This window comes from Lepus europaeus, chromosome 12, assembly GCF_033115175.1.
Source record: "Lepus europaeus isolate LE1 chromosome 12, mLepTim1.pri, whole genome shotgun sequence".
Classification (NCBI taxonomy): Eukaryota; Metazoa; Chordata; class Mammalia; order Lagomorpha; family Leporidae; genus Lepus; species Lepus europaeus.
Window position 1 is genome coordinate 42,763,516 of NC_084838.1, and position 23,178 is coordinate 42,786,693.

Sequence of the window (23,178 nt, forward strand, 5' to 3'; positions counted from 1 at the left end):
TCCCTGGGTCCAGCTCTGTGGTCTACTGGGTTAAGCTATCACCTGCAGTGCTGGCATCCCAAATGGGCACTGGATCGATCCACAGCTGCTCCACTTTAGATCTGGCTCCCTGGTAATGGCCTGGGGAAGCAGCAGAGGATGCTGTACCCACTTGGGAGATCTGTAAGCAGCTCCTGGCTCCTAGCCTCAGATCAGCTCAGTTCTAGCCCTTGTGGCCATTTAGGGAGTAAACCAGAGGAAGGAAGACCTCTCTCTGTCTCTCCCTCTCTCTGTCTGTAATGCTGCCTCTCAAATCAATCAAATCCCCCCCCTTTTTTTTTAAATTCTTATCAACTATGTAAATTCATTAATGTGTGTACACCAACCATGTTTTATAAGATTGCTTTTGGATTATTTTTATTTGCAGAATTTACTTTTTTTTTTTTTTTTGCAGTAAAATCTATACAACTTCCAAAACAAAAGCTTTCAGGAGAATTACAACACACTCCGTCTTTTAAAAGGCAAATTTCTTAGAGTAAAGAATACTTTTAGATTTCTGTTGATTAGCTGTCCATATAGAAAGCTGGCAACGTTTAATGTGATCAAACATCTTGGTCAGAATTATTTTCTTGAACTGTTGTCAATCTTAGTATGTGGTTTAAATTTATTGATTTCATGGGAAGAAGTTAACAGTGCCTGGAAATGTCCATGCTCTTTTAGCATGTTTCAAATTACACTCTTGCTTTCTCAGGTAGGATTTCTCTATTACCAGGCAGTATTAAATAATCTTCATACTATAGTGATACTTCAAGGCTTGTTAGGCTTGGTAAAAGAAGTATGTTGTAGTCCAGGTTAAAGAGCTTTGGTGAATTTTAATGTTCTTCTGGTATTAATATAAAATCAATATTTTAAGCTGTCTTTAAAATATTTTCTATTAAATGAATTACATTTAATATTGTTTATTCACTCTTGTAGTTTTTACTTCAGTAGATACTTGTGAAAGCTTTCTGTGAGTATGCAGCTCTTTCTAGGAGCATATGCTTGACATCTGTTAAACCCAGTAGATTTAAATGTTTTTCTGGTTTAGTCTGCCATCAAAATCCTCAGGAAATGCAAATATGTAGGTACAGAAATATGTTTGTATGTCCATCTCTTCTCTGTCTCTCACCCATGTCTGTATATATGTGTATCTAAATATACAAGACAATAGCAAAGCAAACAAACAGAAAAACTGCCCTGGCTGTTACGAAACTCTCAGGAATTGCTGGAACATGAAACACACATGAGGTTATTCAGACAGGGAAATAACGGTTTGATGTGGGAGGAGAATCTGAGTCAAGTGCGGGAGCAGATCCCAGAGTGCTCCACATGGAGAATTGGCAGCAGACAACTGACAGTCACCTCTGTGCAAGAGTAGGGTCATGGCAGGTGTGGAAGGAACACCAGGTGGGTCACGACCTCCTCCAGTCCTTTCTTCCTTGAGTTAACTGGCAACAGTAGAGATGTCTGCTTTGAGGCAGGGGTCCTGAGTGTGGGGACTTGAGTGGCAAAAGATGTGTGGAGTCCCGAGTCACTGGTGACAGGAAGAACTAGGAGCACCTACAGCAGAAGACCCTGGCAGCATTATGTTGTGGGACTCAGCTGAATGGACACTGGAAACTCGCTGAGCAAGAAGCCAAACACAACATCTAAGAAAGTGCAAAACAAACTGACTTCCTCTGAGCTGACCGGATGACATATGCATGTAGTGCTTAACTGTTAGTCAAGCAAAAATATGTCCCTGGGTAGAAAAGGAATTCTGGGGATTTGCAATGGATAGCTTGAGGTCTTTCCAGAGACAAAGGCTGTTACATACCAACTTCAGTCATTAGTGGAGCACGGTGTTGGGTGAGATCTAAGAGTCATGTGATTCTTCTTTGACAAATAAATAATTGAACTGAGTGACTACCAACCATGGCTTCGTATGAGCGTCTTCTTGTGGAAACTTGAAAACAGCTCTCATTTATCAGATGAAGAAACTGAGACACACAGCTAATAAATGGCAGAAATGGGGTACATACAAGGCATTCCTGGCCTATGACTGCTGCAATTAAACTCTTGAAATATGCGTTAAGATAAACACAAATTAGTAGCTGAATATGATAAAGTGGGGAAGTTTTTTGAGATGACATGTATTAAGTGAACAGAGAACTTAAGCAGAGTTTTAACTATGGAACAGCTACTCCAGGGAATGAGAAAGATTATGAAGGAACTATTGAGCTGGGATGAGTACAAAGCATTAGGTTCTGTATAGAATTTATTGATTCAGATTTTTTTTAAAAAAGACATTTATTTTGAGAGAGAGAGAGGGAGAGAGAGAGAGAGAGACAGGCAGGAGAGCGAGAGAGAGAGAGAAAGAAAGAAATCTTCCATCACTGTTTTCCTCCTTTGAAAGTTGCAATGGCCAGGGCTGGACCAGGCTGAGGCCAGGAGCCAGGAGCTTCTTCTGGGTCTATGATGGGGGTGGCAGGGGCTCAACCACGTGGGCCATCCTCTGCTGCTTTTTTAAGGCCATGGGCCATGAATGGGGAGTTGGATCAGAAATGGAAGCAGCTGGGACACGAACCAGCATGTATATGCAATGCCAGCATCCCAGGTGGTGGCCTTACTTGCTATGCCAAAATGCTGACCTCTACTTATACTTATTCAGTTTTATTATTCTTATTAGATTCAAGTTAATTTGGCTAAGAAAAATTTGCCACTTTAATCATAATTTTTTAAATATTTTCTTGAGTGTATTGCATAATAAGATTGTTATTTAGTTAATTCTCATACAGACCTTAGCACCTTATGTTTTCATGCTCTTTGGTGTGTGTGTGTGTGTGTGTGAACTTGAAATGGCTAACAAGTTGTTTAGTTTCAGCTCTTATCAGTTAATTGGTGCATATATTCACATGGGTTATTTGACCTCAAGTTCCTGGTTATTTTCTCTCTATCACATTCCAGTTCCATTTAGTGTTGTAGCTTGGAATATTTCCTTTAGGCAGTTCAGAAATGGACAAGGTGTTTTCCATTTCACTCTTTTCAGGGTTTAAGGAGCTCTATTTGGAGATCAAAGAGTGGATTACACTGCTTAGGAGAAGAGGAGATAGTGAATCAATAATTAAGATGGGTTTAGTGGAAGCAAGAATAAATCTAAACCCCATTACTTTTAGGAGCCTGTACTTGATTACTTGATAAAGGAATACTAAATCATTTGACTTTATCTGTAGAGGTTGGAATTCTCCTTTAAATTACACTTTTGTTGTAGTAATTAGCAAATATATTTAAGCACAGATTTACCTTCAACATCTAATTTAAGCATATTTTATTCTTGATTGTAATTATATGTTCAAACTGAGATACATTTTTAAAGTGATATATTAAATGCTGAAATATTTTACTCTTCTACCTTGATATTATTTGAGGATAGCTAATTTAATCTGTCTGCATTTTTAAAATATTATGTAGATGTAGAAAGCAAAGAAGAAGGGATTTTTACTTTAGCTGAAATACTATGCTTAGGTCATCATTACTCTTCCATTTCTAAATTTTAAACACTTGAGTTTATTTGAGCAGGATTTATAATATAGCATCTTGAGATAAACAGATGCCAAGAGCACCTTTTTAAAGAGGAGGTAATTTGGTTTGTTAGATAGAGACAGAGCAATATGACCATCACTGTAGCTTGTTTTTGACTTTGCTGCTGATAGTCTGTAAATCCCCAGAGTAAATCATAGTGTTTGAAATGGTGAAACACATTTTTCCCCTTAATTCTCCTTTCCATCACCACTCACATCAGATCTGCTCTCCAGCAGTTTAGTGTTCACTGTAGATATTGAATTTAAATAGCTAAGGGCCTGTTCTCCTTCCAGAACATATTATAAATCTCACTATCACGAATTGAAATTGTGTGGAGAGGGTCATATTTCCTTCTCCTGTCATTTTCTGCTTAAATATCTGATTATTATTAAACAATGTACTACAGTGGTACCTATGCTGCCTTACTAAACAATCACAAAGAGCAAGGTAGAGGGAAGAATGTATGGGTTCTTGGTCTGTGTGCTGGTATACAACCAAGTCAACAGGTAGTAAGCTGCAACATTTACAGTTTTAGAAAAAATACTTAGGAACGAGGCTAGGTCATATAATTTCTGGATTTTATTCATTCATTGAACAAACATTTATTGAACATCTACTCTGTGCTAGTGATAATAGAGGCACTTGGAAAATAACAGGAAAACAAAGACAAAAGCAATTCCCACCTGCATGCAGTTTATATTAAACATCAAATAAAGTAGATCCTTAAGTTATATAATATACAAGATAAAGTATAATATGGGGGTAGAAATAGGATAGAAAGTAGAGTGTTTCTCAGGGAAAAAGGACTCAGAAGGTGATGAGTAGGTAGGGGTAGAATTGATAGAAGATTAGGAAAAGCCTTGTAGAGCGGGTATTGTGTGAGTGAAACTTGAAGCCCATCACATGGGATACTGAGGGAGGCAAGTGCGAGTAGAAGGCAGGAATATTATAAAGACTCTGGAGCAGAACAGTGTCTGCAGAAGCTCCAGGAAAATGCATAATAAAATAATGTTAGATGAGGCCAGCAGAGTGACAGGAGCAAGGAGATGGGATCTTGGACTCTGAGGATGTTAGAGATAGAAAACCACTGGGAGCTTTGGGGCAGTCATCTGATACAGTCTGTCTATGATTTACCAGAACAATTCTGCTGTATGTTAAAAGTAGATTTTCAGAACAGATTGAGGCAGGAGCAAGAGAGAAGAGCAGACAAGGTCACGTGCCATCCTCCAGTTCTGTGTCTCACAGGCTGACTTGCAGGAAATATGTTCACTGTGAACCAATTTCTTTGAACGTTGGTTATACTGGGTTTAACTACGGAGATGCCTTCAATGAGATTGAGAGGAGAGTAAAATTTATGTATTAGCCTCTTGTCTTGCCCTTTCATGTCTCTACTTACTCTCAGTGCCAATCCACCAGAGCCACAGTTCTTGCCAGCAGCCCTCTCAAAAACTCCTTGATGTCCAGGAAGGTAGCACTGGGCTAGTCCAGCATCCCTTGCTGGTTTTAAAATCTCTCCTTACATGTGTGTAAATAGTCTCTTTATTAAATCCTTCTTACTAATTAATATATGCCATCTTTTTTCTGTCTGGAATTGTACCAGATGGGAAGCCATACAACATTGTAGGTGAGATGATATGACTTGATCCTGGGGATAGTAGTGAAGGTGGTAAGCAGTGGTTGAATTAGGGACTTGTTTTGAAATCAGAACCCACCTGATTTGCTAATGAGTGGCATGTGAAGAGAGGTGTAAAACATCTGGGTGATGTCCAGATTTTTTGGCCTATTGAAATTCAGAGAAGTTGAGCTAGAGGTATCAACTTGGAAGTTAGTGGTCTAGAGATGATATTAAGCCTTGATATGTAATGTGGTCACAAAGTACCTGAATGTAGGAAGAGAAGAGAAGAGATCCAAGCACTGTGCCCTGGAGTAACCAGATAATTACAGAATTAGTGAGAAGAAATCTGCAAAGGAAAGAAAAGTGAGAGTGGGTCACTAAGAAGTAAAAGGAATTTCAGAAGATTTTGATATTCTGAAAACCAAGTGAAGATACCATACAGAGAGAATACCTAGCCTGCTCTGTAAGGTTCTGAGAAACTAATGCTTTCCGTGTAAGTTATTAAATGTTTAGATTATGTATGAGGGGGCATTCAAAATTTCATGGCAAATGAACATAATGAGAAAACAGCATGGGTTTCACTTTTTTGATTCAGAATAAACATCTTTTAATTTCATTTTTCCAGGAATTTTTTGAGATACATGTATTTTCAATACATGAATTAAAAATACCTCAGAGGTGTACTCAAAATAATTTTCACAAATAATGACATTTTAATTATATGTGTTTCAGCTTTCCTCAGTCAACTGAAACTCATGGTGACAACCTCACCAGACAGCTTGTATTAAGAACTAGACAGACTTGTATTTTCACAGCTGAACATCCTATAAATGCCCAACCACTTTTCCCCCTAAGACTTCGATGTCAAGAAGGAAAGTTAAAACTTATTTACTTCAAGAAGAAAAAAATTCTATATCAGGGAAAAAATAGCTAAAGGAAACCAACTCAGTGACTTCCTAAGAAGACAACTCATTAATTTAATGGTTTAAAGGAGAGAAAGCCTGCCCAGCAGCATATCCCAAACAACTAAAAAAGTGAGGAACAAGAAAGGCTCTTGGAGCCCACAGAAGTTTAGGAAACATGTTTCTAGCAATTGTAATTAATTTAGAGAAGACTTACAGGTAAGGGAAGTAACTGTAGATTATTTTTCATAGCTTGAAATTTCTTCACTCTCCATGTCATTAAAAATATTTATTTAAAAGCAACCAGTAATTAATTTACTTTAGTAAGTGTATTCAATAAGCTTATTTTCTTGAGTTTTAATGGGCACACATTTTTCAGCTTATTGGAAATTTCTTTATAAAGATATTCATTAATCATCACAAAAATGCTCATGTATGCCACATTTTTGTAATTAAATTATTTTGCTGAATGAGCTTTGCTGTGTAAAGGATTGGCTTCAAAATCTAATTCAATGCTACATTATTGAAGTCACTTCCTATGGGATTTGAGTTAGAAAGCTAATTGAGATTATGTACTGTAAAAAAATTTATATTTACTGTAAGATACTAATTTTAATAATCTACACATAAGTGCCCAGGTAATGAATATAAATTGATATCCACACTTGTGTGTGAAGGTTTTGATTCTGTTCATTTCAAATGTTAAGGATGCAATTTTCTAAGACAAATATTTTGTGTTTAATTTTGCCATGAAATTTGAGAGATAAATTTGAGATAATCAAATTTTCTGATTATTCACTTTATGATCCTGCTTCTATTTGTTGTGTTCCAACGTGGTATCCATTTCTCCACAGAATTATAGCATTAATAAGCACATGATCCCTCTTACCAGCAAAAATTGTCTTGGTTCTTTTCATATTAATCTTTTAGTCTTTCCTCTCAATCTATTTTTCTCTGTCAAAGATATGTTTAGTATGTGTCAGTGCACTAGGGCTTCTAGAAAAGAATACCATATACTGAGTGACTAATAAACAACAGAAATTTAGTTCTCATTGTTCTGGAAGCTGGAAAGACTAAACTCAAGGTTTTGGCAGAATTTAGCGTCTAGTGAGGGCTCTCTCATAGACTCAAAGAAGGTTATCTTATTGCTGTAACCTCACATGGCGGAAGGTGCTAGGGATCTCTCTAGGATCTCATTAATAAAATAAAGGTACCAATCCCACTCATGGGACCTCTACCTCATGACCTAAATATATTCCAAAAGCAGTATCCCCAGGCATTTTGGGGATTAGGCCTTTAATATAAGGATTTCGAGGGTACTTTTTTTTTTTTTTTTTTTGACAGGCAGAGTGGATAGTGAGAGAGAGACAGAAAGGTTTTCCTTTTTGCCGTTGGTTCACTCTCCAATGGTCGCTGCGGCCGGCGCATTGTGCTGATCCGAAGCCAGGAGCCAGGCGCCTCTCCCGGTCTCCCATGTGGGTGCAGGGACCAAGCACTTGGGCCATCCTCCACTGCCTTCCCAGGCCATAACAGAGAGCTGGCCTGGAAGAGGGGCAACCGGGATAGAATCCGGCACCCCAACTGGGTCTAGAACCTGGTGTGCCGGCGCCGCAAGGTGGAGGATTAGCCTGTTAAGCCACGGTGCCGGTGAGGGTACATAAATATTTAGAGGGAAAATTTACCTGTAAGAAGAGAAATGAAGCTATGGAACATTAAGATGGTTGGTTAAAGATTTCATTATATTTCCATTTATTTAATAACTTTGGACCAATGCTGTGTGTGGTGGGATAATCCATGGTCTGCAATGCTGACATCCCATATGGGCATTGGTTCCAGTCCCAGTTGCTCCACTTCTGATCCAGCCCTCTACTTCTAAGCCTGGGAAAGCAGCAGAGGATGATCCAGGTCCCTGGGTCCTTGCACCCACTTGGGAGACCTGGGAGAAGCTCCTGACATCTGAGTTTTTCTTGGCCTAGCCATGGTCATTGTGGGCCATTTGGGGAGTGAACCAGAAGATGGAAGATCCTTCTCTCTGTTTCTCGTTCTTTGTAATTCTACCTTTCAAATAAATAAATATGTTAAAAAAGAAAGTGGTGGTTTAAAGTATCGATAATAATTACAAAGGAATGAAACAGCAAATACGTTAAGGATTCATGAAATCATAATGATACTTAAAAAACAGTTCAGTGTATTTACTGTGGCTAGATGGAAGGAAAGATTCCAGGGTTTACTCCGCCTTTCTCTTACATGATCTGTAGTTCTTAGTGACCAAAGAGTTGATGAGGGGAAATTTGCCTATAAGAAAAGAAATGAATCTAAGTAAGAGTTAAGATGGTTGATTAAAGATTTCAGGTTTGGTGAGGTTACATATTATCCTGTATACTTTTTCTATTAGGTAAGCAAACAGTTTGTCAAGTGGAAATGATAACATGACAGGTAAAACTCCAAGCAGTTTGGTATATAATCTAGCAAATTCACAATAAAATCCTAGTACCTCAAAGTACACTTTGAAATACTCTTTATATCTTACTATTTTCCTCATTTAATGAATCCAGTAAAATTCTCTGGTGTATATGTTAAATTGTCATTAGGATTATGACTTTTCATTTCCAAAAATTATATTTTAGCACCAATAAATTATAACAATTGGTAAATGAAGAATAGATGATAAAGTTAAAATATGACACTGCTTTGGAACTTCTAATGAATGAATAATGGATTTAGGCAACACTTATCAATTAATGTTAACACATACATAAAAGGTGTAATTGGCAATATTATCTTGTAATGAGAGTACACAACACCAAGTGAATAAAACAGTTTTTACCAAAAATATTGAAATTGTATCTAAAGACATAAGATAATGAATAAATTAAATTTGAGGATAATTTGCAATGTACTATTACTGTTAGTAAATGAGATAGTTTTCTTTCACTTCATTCTCTCTCTGTTCCATTCTGTCTAAGCTGGCATTGCTCTGATGCCTAATAGTCTCAAGAAACTTGAGGGTATCTCATGTGTATCTTCACCAGACAAGAGACGTTTCTCCCCAGATCTTTCCTGGATAATTCAGTCTCTTTTCCTGGTATCTGCTTAAGTGACTGAGAGAATCTTTGAACTAGAAGTGTAATCTCAAGGAGACTTGTGTGTGACTAAAAACTCGGACTTAGTGACTTCCCTGAAGCAGTAGTGAAAGTTTTCAGTGACTCAGTTTTGGCTCTTGAGCATGCTTTTATGAAAGTGAATCATAATTTTAGCATCTTTTATTGACCAAAAATGTCCCCCAGCTGTCAAGTCCCAGTTCCTTTTTTAAACTATTCTTCCCCCAATTTCATTCTTTCACATTTTCTGATGAAAAGCAAGAAAAAAGAACTATATTCACACCTTCAACATTGTGCTTGGAAATCAAACATACCCAAGTTTATCATTTAGAAGTTCTGCGTTCCATATAACTGGGGAACACAATTCTACTCAGCCAATTGCTAGTACTTAAAAAGGATTGTTGTACGCAGATATTTGAGAACAGTCTGCAAGATAACTAAACAAAAGCTGGAGGAAGCAGATTAACCAATAATCAGATTCCCTCTCAATTTGAAGAATGTTTGCAAAGTGATGAAAAAATAATAAACAGAAAAAACAGCCCTTGAGGAAGCAGAATTAAACAACTTTTCCTTCCTACACCCACACTTTTAATTGATAGTTTACAAAAATTCAAAAAACATTGTGCTCTACCTATAGGATATAAAGGAAAATGTAGTGAAAAGGAGTAAGAGAGCTTGAAGACTTTTCAAAGATTAAAATAAAATATAATTAAAAACATTTCAAGTGTTGGAAGATAAGAAAATTCCCTAAAATTTAGGTACAGATCAGTCCAAGAAGTTCAACTCCCAAGTGATCTAATTTCCATGAGAGAACTAAAAATATAAAGTGAGAAATCTTATCAAAAGAATGCAATTTTAAACAATACTAGACTGAAGGGAAGTGCAAATTTTGAAATAGAAAATATTTCTACATGAAAAAAGATATAAACTTAGACTTCTATGAAAATTTTAGAAAACTCAATATAGAATATATATAGATCCTAAAAGCTTCCATAAGACACACTATGATATGAAGACTCAATTGGCTTTAGGCATCTTGTTAGCACCCACGAAGATGATGGTATAATGCTTTTAAAGTTAAAAGTAAAAAGAACTATAAAGCCAGAATATTTTAGCCAGTTGAGTTATCAATAATGTGTGAAAGCAAAATTAAACATGGCCACATTTAGCGACTCAGAAAGCTTATATATCATGCACACTATTCCTTGGATTTGATATTCCTGTAAAATGAGGGAAGAATTCCCAAGTGAGGAAGATATGAGCTACAATAAACATGGTACCCACCAGCAATGAGGAATAGCCTCAGCAACTGAGACTGAAACTGAGAAAAATACTCTGACTAGCAATGCAAGAAAGGAAAATCCTTCTCTTTCATCTTTATTTTATATTTTCCCTTATTTATCCCTAAGAACAAAAATCATGCAATAATAGAAGTAATGGAAATCTTTATTATGGAAATTAAACATTATTCTCCCAACACTGTTACCTACTTTTCTCCACTCTTAATTTTGTGTGCCAGGAACAATAACTTTTATTTTATTATTTTCAGTTTTATAAGATGGGTTTTTTCTGTTGCAACCAAATACTGAATCAAAAGTTCTACTTGTTTCTTTTTCATTTGTTTCATTTTTAAAATTTGTTTTAAAGTGATGTAACTTTAAGTGTTTAGCTATATTGTTTGATGTGTCTCATACAAATCAAGAATCAAGAATAATTGTATTCAGAAGAAATATATCAGGTGAATGAGACATTATAAAAACAAGCTAAATCTTCATATAAAGAGTAACAGAAAATAGAAAATATCCACTTTTGCTACATGGGGAAATAGTTGTAAATACACAATATTTTTAAGCATGAAGAAAAACATCTTTCAAAGTAATTATAATTGGGACCACCATTGTGGTGCAGCAGGTTAGGCTGCTGCCTGTGTACAGCACTTCATATGAGCGCTGGTTCAAGTCCCAGCTGCTGCACTTCTGATCCAGGTTCCTGCTAATGTTTCTGGGAAAACAGTAGAAGATAGCACAAATGCTTGCCCCTTTCACTCAGTTAGGAGACCTGGATGGAGCTCCAGGCTCTGGCTATGGCCTGGCCCAGCCCTGGCTGTTATGGTGATTTGGGGAGTGAAACAGCTGATGGAAGATTCTCTCTCTCTCTCTCTCTCTCTCTCTCTCTCTCTCTCCCTGTCTCTGTGTAAGTCTGCCTTTCCAAATAAATAAATTATTAAAAATAAATTCTTATGAAAAGACTCTAAATATAATCAAGTTTAGGAGCCAGTGATTCTGATGTTTAGAGTGGGGAGCAGGGAGGATTGGTAAGGTGCTGGGAACACTGGGTAATTATCATTATGAAACATCTACATTACTGTGAGCCTTTTCTACTTAGGGATAAATTGAAAATGATAAAGCTAAAAGAGAAGGATCAATTTTCCTTACTTGTATTAGCAGTCCATATATGGATATTATTATTTTGTTGTGTCTATAGCTTTAAGTCTAGAGTAAGAACTAAAGGATAATCAGTGGACTAAGAAGACTGTTCCACACTTTAGTTTTTAAACTAGAAACTAGCTGAAATATAAATGCTTTAGTGTTGCCTATAAAATTAGTATCCTGGTGACTAAAATGCATCCTGGTAATAAAAGCTTCCATCTGAGCAGCATTTAGACGGCAAGATCAACAATTGTATTGCCAGAAGTAAACATCAAACCATATGCTCATGGCCTTATTTGAGGGGAGAGCCCACTGCCAAGTCTGGGTGCAGAATTTTTAGGAGTGGGCCTGTAGGAGCCATAAGAAACAACCCATTAGCTTGCATAGTTAAAACAACATTTTGAAATTTCCAAAGATTTTGTCCAAATTTCATGCATGAGTGCTATGTGATTTAGGCCTAGAGTCAATATTTAAATTCATGAGCTCTGCCCTAGTGGATAATTTCTCCAAAGTATGCCCATAAATGGCAAACTAGATTTATTCCCACAATAATAAATGTTGGAAGAAATGAGGGAAGTTATAAATGGAAAATCTTCATTTAATAATTTTATGTGCTTTCAAATCTTTTCTAATTCTGAAATTTTCAGTGACTGTCTATGTATGCCATTCAAAACTAAGGAGTTAAAGGTAGAACACTGTGAACAGTCACTTTTACAGTGTAAAAAGGATATATCTTTGAGTTTCATGTTGGTAAGTAAACATTGAAATCAGTCCAAGATTTATGTATCACAGATTGTTAAGATTTTGTTTGGTTTTGCTTTGAAATGGGGTGTTGACAATCAAAAAGTGCTTCATTTTTGAGGGAGAAAAATATACTTTTTGTCTTTTTTTTCCATTCATTTTTATTCTGAAAGATATTTTGAGTGTTACCAGGGTCTCAAAGACCGGTTTAATTGAAAATCTCTTGTGCCCTACAGGGGATCTGTCACTGTTAACGGTGTGTGAGTTTGGCTTATGGGCTTCAATAGCCAGTTCAGAATGACAGGAAAGTCACATGATGTCAGGATATGTTGAGTTTACCATTTCTATCAACTGACAGAGTGCAGCCATGAGACTCTGTAAATATGACCTGATTTTCAACAAAATTTTCTAATTACCATCATTTGTAAGGTGAGAGGCATTTGAAACAGGTTAATGTGGACACAGCAAGTTGTTAATTGAGTGCATATATGTTAGCTAGACTAAAGGAATGCATTATGTGATTTGAAATCATTACCAATGAAAAGATTGTATACTGATTAATTTTAAAGCAGATTACAAAGCTTGTTAAAAATTAAACATTTTAAAGAGTAGTGCAAAAGTTATAGTCATCAATTAGTAACTGAGATTCTAGAAACTGACATGATAGCATATGTGGGAGAAATGCTGATAAGAAAAGAGAATCATTAAGAATTATGGCCCAGGCATTGTGGCACAGAGGGTTGCATCACTTTTTGCAATGCAGGCACCACATGTTAGAGTGTCAATTGGAGTCCTGGCTGCTCTGCTTCTGAACCAAATTCCTATTAATGCACATGAGAAGCCAGTGGGTGATAGCCTAAGTATTTGATCACCTGCCACCCATGTGGGAGACCTGGATGGAGTTCCTGGCTCTTGGTTTTTGCCTGCCCAATACCAGTTGCTGTGCCATGTGGGGAGTGAACCATTTAATAGATAATTTCTCTCTTCCTTGTTCTCTGTCACTATGCCTTTCAGAAGAACAAATAAATGAAATTTAAAAAAAATTTTTAATGAACTGAATTAGATTAAGGGAGAGTTAAAACTAACTGGTTGATTTTAATGGGGCTAGAGAAAAATCTCTAAATATGTGGGAAGGATTAAACATATTCTTTCCTATTAAATTTCGTATTTATCTCATAAAAGCACCAAATTTTATTGTTTATTTTAGAAACTATGAGCAGTTGAAAACATGACACTGAAAATATTTCCAACAGAATTCGAAAAATGACTTTAATTAAAATATATAACTCCTAGGCCAGCACCGTGGCATACTAGGTTAATCTTTCGCCTATGGCGCCGATTCTAGTCCCAGTTGCTCCTCCTCCAGTCCAGCTCTCTGCTGTGGCCTGGGAAAGCAGTGGAGGATGGCCTGAATGCTTGGGCCCCTGCACCCACACGGGAGTCCAGGAGGAAGCTCCAGTCTCCTGGCTTCGGATTGGCACAGCTCCAGCCATTGCGGCAATTTGGAGAGTGAACCAGTGGAAGGAAGACCTTTCTCTCTGTCTCTCTCTCTCTCTCACTGTCTTAACTCTACCTCTTAAATAAAAATAAAAATTAAAAAACACCATATAACTCCATTCTCAAATCTCCAATTATTTCCTTTATTGATGTTTAGAAATTAAAATATCTTTACCTGTGATTTCCTTTTCGATAATATATAATCTACACCACAAAGTTAACTTTTCAGGTATAAGATGTTACCATTTCCCCTATGAATTTCCTTTTCATCAATGCACATGTGACATTAGGAAACATGATTGTCATATTATCAGAGTATAATCTAATGAGTGATACTTTCTAAGCTAATTTTAATGCCATTTTTGCTGAAATTAAAACAAGCATGCAATGAAAAATTTTGGAAAACAGGAGTTCTTTTAAAGTTTGAAACAATGTTTTGTTTTATCCTGGGTGTCTACAGTCAAGCACTACATATAATTAGATTGAAGTATTCACTTCGCAAATGCAATTTTCTGTGAGAAAACTGCTAGGTCTTTCCTTTTTCTGCTTTTTATTTTGGAAAAATTCAAAAATATGTAAAATAAATAGAATAGTGTATCCCACCTGGCTTAAGCAAACCTTGAAGATTTTGTTGCTGTTTTGTCTATACCTTCATTGTCACTGTATCACTTCTATAGTTTTTAAAGGTAAATTTTATATACAAAATGCACAAATGTAACTCACAGCCAATTGAGATATAAAATATAATCATCAACCTAGCCGGTTTCTTATGTCCTTCTTAGCCAATAAAACTCCCAGTCTCTGCAGCTGAGGCGATTACTTTTATTTCTACTTTATATTAGTTTTGCCTGTCCCAGAACTTCAGGTAAATGTGATTCTACAGTGTGCACTTATTTGCACTGTCTTATTTCATTGAGTGTAATGTATATGAGTGTCATTCATGTTGTTGTATCACTTTATTTTTCCTTTTTACTGATGAGTAGTATTCTAGGGTAAAAATATGCAGTTTATTAACTGCTTCTTTTTAAAGATGTATTTATTTGAAAGACAAAGTTAGAGGGAGAGAGAAAGAGAGATCTCCCACCTGCTGGTTCCCTCCCACCCCCCAAATGACCATGATCCCCTTGCGGGGCCACACCAAGTCCAGTAGCCTGGGACTTCATCTGAGTTTCCTATGTGGGTGGCAGAAGTCCAACACTTGGGCCATTTCCTCCTTCCTTCTCAGATGCATTAGCAGGGAGCTGGATCGGAAGTAGAGCATCCAGCACTCAAGCCAGTGCTCATATAGGATGCCAGCATTTCAGGTAGTAGCTTAACCTGCTGTACTGCAATGCTGGCCCCTATGGATTCATTTTTGTACTAATGGGCATTTGAGTTACTTTCAGTTTGGATATTATGAATAAATCTGCTATAAGTCTTCATGTACAAATCTTTTCATGGACATATATTTTTACTTCTCTTATATGCTTATGAATGGAATGGATGAGACAATAGATAGGAATATGTTTAAAGTGATAAGAAATGAACATAGTCACTCGCTTGGGTTGTTTCAAAGTCAAAAATCTTCTCAAGCACTATTTTTAACCTATGACAATAAATGTCTTGTTTCATTAAGTAAAATCAGGTTTTTCATGTTTTTTTTCAAGTAGGAAAACTTTGTTTACATGGACTCAAAACTTGTGGCAAAAAAAAAAAACTATCAAAGATGACACTCTGGCTATTAAAAATAACAAAAAATTTAAATATAAACACAATAATGAGAACCCAAAACATAGATGTGTTAGTATTTCAGGACTATTTCTATAAAGTGGAATAGTCTCCCTTGTGCCAGGGTTCTTTTACAACTGGTCAGTACCAGAACCTTCCATATAACAGTTGCCTCATTACTGAAAATTCTGAAACACTGGATATATCTGCATACACCGTGAGAGTGAATCACTTCCAAGATACTAGTTTTAAGAGACCCTGAACCTCAGTCTACAGAAATGGCATCACACAAACCCCATACATGCCATACTAGCATTCCCGACTTCCCTACCCTTTTTTAAAACTCTGCACCTTTCTGGTAAATATAAAGTGAAAGGAGCCTTCGAGAATTTGGGATCGGACTAGATGACTTTCAATAGGCTCCTTCCAGGTTTCATGTGCTGTCATTGGAAAAACACTGCTCCAAAGTTATTTTAACTTCATGTTCTTTGCTGTGGGATTTTTGTAACAAATACCTTTGGGAATAGATTAAGTGGAATGGCAACAGTGATTTGGAGTAGAACTTGTCATTGTGATGTCTGGTTTCTCAAGTGTAAGAAGTGAGATGTTGTCTCCTATATATAAATTTTCTCTCTGCCACTTAGTGATAACATGTCTTCTAGCCAATAGAGATTTAAGGTCAGAGTTTATATAAACTCTGTTCCCATTGTTCCACTGAAAGGCATATTAAAATAATTATCAGAAAACCAAATATCACAGATTTTTCCAGGGATCCATACTCCTAAACCTTTGAAGTCAGCATAGGTATTTTAAGGTTAGTAACTATTTACAGGTTTTGTCTCCCTTCGTGACGGAATGGAATACCATTGATTAAAATATATTCTCCCACAGGTTAAAAAAAAGCTATTCTGTCAATACGTTGTAATCAGTAGTTTGGGAACACACCTTAAAGCCACACATCTCTTAGTTTATTTATTGTCCAAGTACAGGGGTTGCTCACTATGCTTGCTTCTGCACATTCTTCATTGCACCACTGGTAAATGCTAAAAGAATTTCATTAAGTATGTTTGAAGTATTACAAAGGCAGCTTGCTTTATAATCTATGCATCTTTGGGATTTCTGAAGAAATTTTATTCATTTGATGTAAAAAAGAATTGTGGCCGGAGCCATGGCTTAACAGGCTAATCCTCCACCTTGCGGCGCCGGCACACCGGGTTCTAGTCCCGGTTGGGGCACTGGATTCTATCCTGGTTGCCCCTCTTCCAGGCCAGCTCTCTGCTATGGCCCGGGAAGGCAGTGGAGGATGGCTCAAGTCCTTGGGCCCTGTACCCGCATGGGAGACCAGGAGAAGCACCTGGCTCCTGGCTTCGGATCAGCGCGATGTGCCGGCCACAGCGGCCATTGGAAGGTGAACCAACAGCAAAAAGGAAGACCTTTCTCTCTGTCTCTCTCTCACTATCCACTCTGCCTGTCAAAAAAAAAAAAAATTGTAAGAGTTGGAAACTCTGCACCTGTGTGAGTGTGTATACTTCTTAGCAATAAAGCAGCATGGGCTGAGAATGCAAAAAAAAAAAAAAAAGAAATGAACATATCTTTCTCCAGAGAGGTTGTACTATTTTATATTCCTACCAGAATGTATGTGTGCTCTGCCACCCACATTTTAGTATCCTTACCCATATTTAGTGCTGTCAGTGTATCAAATTCTAGCCATTCCATTGAGTTTTAATTGCATTATGCTTTTAATTTGTATTTCCATCATGTCTAATGATATTCAGCAGTTTTTCATTGTTTTTCACATAACTCCAGATGTAAAATATTTATTTAGTGTTTTGCCCTTTTTAAAAAATGAAGATATTGATGTCATTTATTTGGAATGATTTATACCTTTAGGGAAAAAGTCATTTATCAGATTTATGTTACACAAATGTTTTTCACCCAATCTGTGACTGGTCTTTCATTTAGAAACAATATCTGTTAATTAACAGAAGTTTCTAATTTTGGTGAAAGTAGTATTTTTTCAAGCTTGTTTATTGCTTGCTTTCTCCTATGAAATCCTTGTCTTGCCCATATCATAGAGATACTCTCCTATGAATTATCTTCATAGCTTTAGCTTTCATGTTCATTTCTATGATCCATCTTGAAATAGTTGTTATGTATTGTGTGAATCTGAGAGAGTTTTGTTTTTTCCCACATGGATGTTCAGTTGCTCTTTGTCATTGGTTATGAAGAGTTTCCTTTCCTTATTAAAAAAAAAAAATACAGTTGGCTGGCGCTGTGGCTTAACAGGCTAATCCTCTGCCTTGCGGCGCCGGCACACCAGGTTCTAGTCCCGGTTGGGGCGCCGGATTCTATCCCGGTTGCCCCTCTTCCAGGCCAGCTCTCTGCTATGGCCCGAGAAGGCAGTGGAGGATGGCCCAAGTCCCTGGGCCCTGCACCCGCATGGGAGACCAGGAGAAGCACCTGGCTCCTGGCTTCGGATCAGCAAGATGCGCTGGCCGCAGTGGCCATTGGAGGGTGAACCAACGGCAAAAAGGAAGACCTTTCTCTCTGTCTCTCTCTCTCACTATCCTCTCTGCCTGTCAAAAAAAAAAAAAAAATACAGTTGTTCATGTAACTTAGTGTCTATTTTTGGACTCTGCAACATGCCCCATTAATCTATCTGTCTGTTCTCGCGCCATCACCATCTTGTTTTCTTGTGTTTTTTTGTTTTGTTTTGTTTTGTTTTGTTTTGTTGACAGCAGAGTTAGACAGTGAGAGAGAGAGAGACAGAGAGAAAGGTCTTCCTTTTTCTGTTGGTTCATCCCCCAAGTGGCTGCTCTGGCCAGCGCGCTGCGTCAATCCAAAGCCAGGAGCCAGGTGCTTCCTCCTGGTCTCCCATGTGGGTGCAGGGACGAAGCACTTGGGTCATCCTCCATTGCACTCCCGGGCCACAGCAGAGAGCTGGACTGGAAGAGGAGCAACCAGGACAGAATCCGGCGCCCCAACTGGAGCTAGAACCCGGGGTGCCGGTGCTGCAGGTGGAGGATTAACCTAGTGAGCTGTGATGCTGGCCCTACCATCTTGTCTTGATTACTGTAACTTTATCCTGAGTCTTGGAGATTGGTATGACAAGTCTTCCAAATCTGATTCTCTCATCTTCAAGATTGTATGAAGTGGCTAAACAAGTGTTTTGTAACTTCTTTCTGGATTTTGCATATTTCAGTTTATAAAAATATAAATTAAGTATGCATTTTAGAAAGTTTAGATTATATGAGTCAACAGAAGGAAATTGTAAAAATTATTCAAGTTGGCTTAAAGTCCAGAATTAGCATCCATCTTCTGCCCAGTTTCTACCTGGCTCCTGCCAATGCAAGTTTGTTGTCACTGTTCTCTCCTTCCCCTTCTATTTAGCATAATGGCCCTTCTAAGTGCCAGCTGGAAGCAATGAGCCACTGGGCCTCCTCACTGCCTAGAGGCCTGAGAGCTTCCATTTGCTACTAATTCCTGTCTTTTAAGTTTCTGAATTTGGAAGATTCCTCTCGAGTTCTTTAAACATACTTTTTCTCCCTTAAAGAAAAGGGTATGGATTGATAGTCTCTTCCCAGTTTTTTTAATTGCAAGATTATTTTTGCCATTACTTGAATATTTTGGGGGCCATTACCAGAGAAAATTGTGGTGTTAAGTTGAAAACATGCATTTAAACTACCAGTGTGAAGTCAATAATCACATTTTGTATGGATGAAATTTTATGGAAGAATCTTCATAGCAATTCCCACACTTTTACATGTATTCATACTTAAGGAGTAGAAATTATTACACTTTAAATTATTATTATTATTTAAATTATTACATTATTATTTATTAAATTATTATTTAAACTATTACACTTTAAAACTTTTTTCTGTAGGTAAGCCTTCTCATCTTTAATACAAGCAATGTATTTTTTAAAGAACCATTCTGTTGAATTTGTTTTTGTTTAATATCGTAATGAAACTTCCCATGTAGACATAAAAATCATTGTGAATTCATAATGACCACCAGAAATCAAGTAGTTATCAACAATTAGTTGGATTCTCTGAGGTCTTAAGAATTCATTAAAGTTGAGAATTAGAATCCTATCTCTTAATTTCTCTTTTATGTGGAAACCGAGTCAAATTCTAACATGTTATTCATTTGCTCATGAGTAAATGAAACTATCTGAGGTTATCACTGACCAGGAAATCATCATGAGTGCTGACAAAATTACACTGCATTATTTCTTCAGGAAATTTCACTTTACTACTTGAACATATACTGATTTTTTGTTTGTTTAATTTCTATAGTGATTATTGATGGCCCCACTAATTTGATATTTAATTAAAAGCTCCTTACATTTTCATTTCACTTTAGGCTAAGGTAAGTGGAGTGGTGGGATAACTATCTCCACAGCAAAGTTCAGGGTTGAGCTCTCTTTTGTATTTTTTACATTGTGTAGGATAATGTAGGCATGTAGTGGATACTCATGGTATATTTTGGGCAATGAATAAAGACAAGCAGAGTTATGGAATATCCTGGATATTTAGTTACAGGGAGTTAAATTACATCCTTTAGTTCATGGCCAGCTCTCATCATGACGGTGTGCAAGATCTTTCATATTGTGTTATATTTTATTTTATTTTCCTCTTCAATCTGGGTTCCTTGTCTGTATCTTATTCGATTGCTTTTGTCTGAAACTGATTATCCAGGAACTAATACAGAGTTTGATGCTGGAATTCAATTTGTAAGAAGGATGACCAGTAGTATCAAGGAAACCCATTTCACTTTTGAAAATAAATTCCACCAACAATCCTGGAGATTTAGCAGTAGCGCCTCTAGGCCGTATCATCTGCCTGTGAACTTCCACTGGCACCACCGCCTTGCTTAGGACTGGTATGCAGCATCTACATGTCAGAGTTCCTCACACGTCACTGAAGATTCCTGCAAGCCACATAAAGAAAGTTAAGTGCAGAGGGAGGAGTGGCTAGCAACTTTTTAAAATGTGTTGGACTTCTAGTAAGATGAGGGTGGAGACTTGGTCATTACATCATCAGAGACCTCCCCCTAAGGACCTTGAGAAAAGGAGGGCCATGGTGGTACCAGACGATTGAACAACATTTAAGAGAGTATGGACAAAGACGAATTGGAATAAGCAAACACATGCTTTTCTTTCAAGGACATTTTTGATGAAGAGGAGCTGAGAATCTTCCCCAAAAATGTCACAGGCAAAGAGCATTGACTGAGAGAAAGCCTAAAATATTTTTAGTTTTAGTTCTTTACTACAAAGGGATGAAACAACCACAAAGAAATCACAGAAACAGAACCAATATAGCTCAGTAGTAAAATTCTCTGAGTGTTGTAAATACCATACCATTTTCATACTTATTTATACTCATATTTCTAACAAAACAGCTTCACTGGAGAACTTGCATAATGTAGGGCCTTTGAATTAAGCAGAAACAGTGACTTTTGATCTGAGATTTAGGTAAGTTAAACTGACTAGATTTTTCAGGTAATAAGTATTTTCCCCCATCTTTGTACATTGTACAGGGTCATGAAAATAATTCCAGGTATTACTTATATTTTCATCACTTTGCAAGTGATATGAAGCTGATCAGAATGAGAATAATAGAATAATTATATTTTATTAGTTTTAATAATGCATTCTTTTATTACAAAACATCATCCAATGTTGCACTATTTTAGCCACTCATTAATAAATGGAAAAGCAGTTCATAATTAAATTAATGAAACCTAGCACTTGGGTTACTTTCAACAATTTATATTATGGCTGAATGCAAGATTGTTATAAAAGGGTGTATGATCTTTGACATATATTATGGGTTAAAGTAAGCTAAATGGAATGAATATAATACACATGTGGTTAAAAGCAAGTAGAGGCCGGCGCCGTGGCTTAACAGGCTAATCCTCCACCTTGCAGCACCGGCACACTGGGTTCTAGTCTCGGTTGGGGCACCGGATTCTATCCCGGTTGCCCCTCTTCCAGGCCAGCTCTCTGCTATGGCCCAGGAAGGCAGTGGAGGATGGCCCAAGTCCTTGGGCCCTGCACCCGCATGGGAGACCAGGAGAAGCACCTGGCTCCTGGCTTCGGATCAGCGCGATGCGCCGGCCGCAGTGGCCATTGGAGGGTGAACCAACGGCAAAAAGGAAGACCTTTCTCTCTGTCTCTCTCTCTCACTATCCACTCTGCCTGTCAAAAAAAAAAAAAAAAAAAAAAAAAAAAGCAAGTGGAGAAAACGAGTTTTTTATTCTACGTGTGACCTTCCTAATCAGGTAGTGAAATATGCTGTTAACAAAGTTTCACATCATCCCCATTGTTTTGTTGCAGACAAGTACTATAACCAGAGGAAAAGCTGGAGATAAAATTCCTGTTAAAATCTCTCATGCTTATGCCTGACCTATGGGCTGAATCTAAAATGTAAACAGAAAAGGGAATGTCTAATTTTTGCTACTAGACAAGGTATTCAAAGATGCTTGCTGTAACAGTATCTTGGATAGTTCATTAAGTGCCCCTCACATCTTAGCAAAGATGTCAGTTGTCATTTTTTTTTATTTAGTAAATATAAATTTGCAAAGTACAGTTTATGGATTACAATGGCTTTCTCGCCCCCATAATTTCCCTCCCACTAGCACCCCTCCCATCTCCCGCTCCCTCTCCCATTCCATTCACATCAAGATTCATTTTCAATTATCTTTAAATACAGAAGATCGATTTAGTATATATTAAGTAAAGATTGCATCAGTTTGCACCCACACAGAAACACAAAATGTAAAGTACTGTTTCATTACTAGTTATAGTATTACTTCACATTGGACAACACATTAAGGGCAGATCCCACATGAGAAGTAAGTACACAGTGACTCTTGTTGTTGACTTAACAACTTGACACTCTTGTTTATGGCGTCAGTAATCTCCCTAGGCTCTAGTCATGAGTTGCCAAGGCTATGGAAGCCTTTTGAGTTCACCTACACTGATCTTAGATGACAAGGTCATAGTCAAAGTGGAAGTTCCCTCCTCCCTTACCTCCTTCTTTGATGGCCCCGTTCTTTCTACTGGGATCTCACAGAGACCTTTCATTTAGGTTTTTTTTTTTTTTTTTCTTCCAGAGTGTCTTGGCTTTCGATGCCTAAAATACTCTCATGGGCTCTTCAGCCAGATCCGAATGCCTTAAGGGTTGATTATGAGGCCAGAGTGCTGTTTAGGACATCTGCCATTCTGTGAGGCTGCTGTGTATCCCGCTTCCCATGATGGATCGTTCTTTCCCTTTTTGTTTCTATCAGTTAGTATTAGCAGAAACTAGTCTTGTTTGTGTGATCCCTTTGACTCTTAGACCTATCAGTGTGATCAATTGTGAACTGAAATTGATCACTTGGACTAGTGAGATGGCATTGGTACATGCCACCTTGATGGGATTGTATTGGAATCACCTGGCACGTTTCTAACTCCACCATTTGGGTCAAGTCCAGTTGAGCATGTCCCAAATTGTACATCTCCTCCCTCTCTTATTCCCACTCTTATATTTAACAGGGATCACTTTTCGATTAAAATTTCAACACCTAAGAATAATTGTGTGTTAATTACAGAGTTCAAC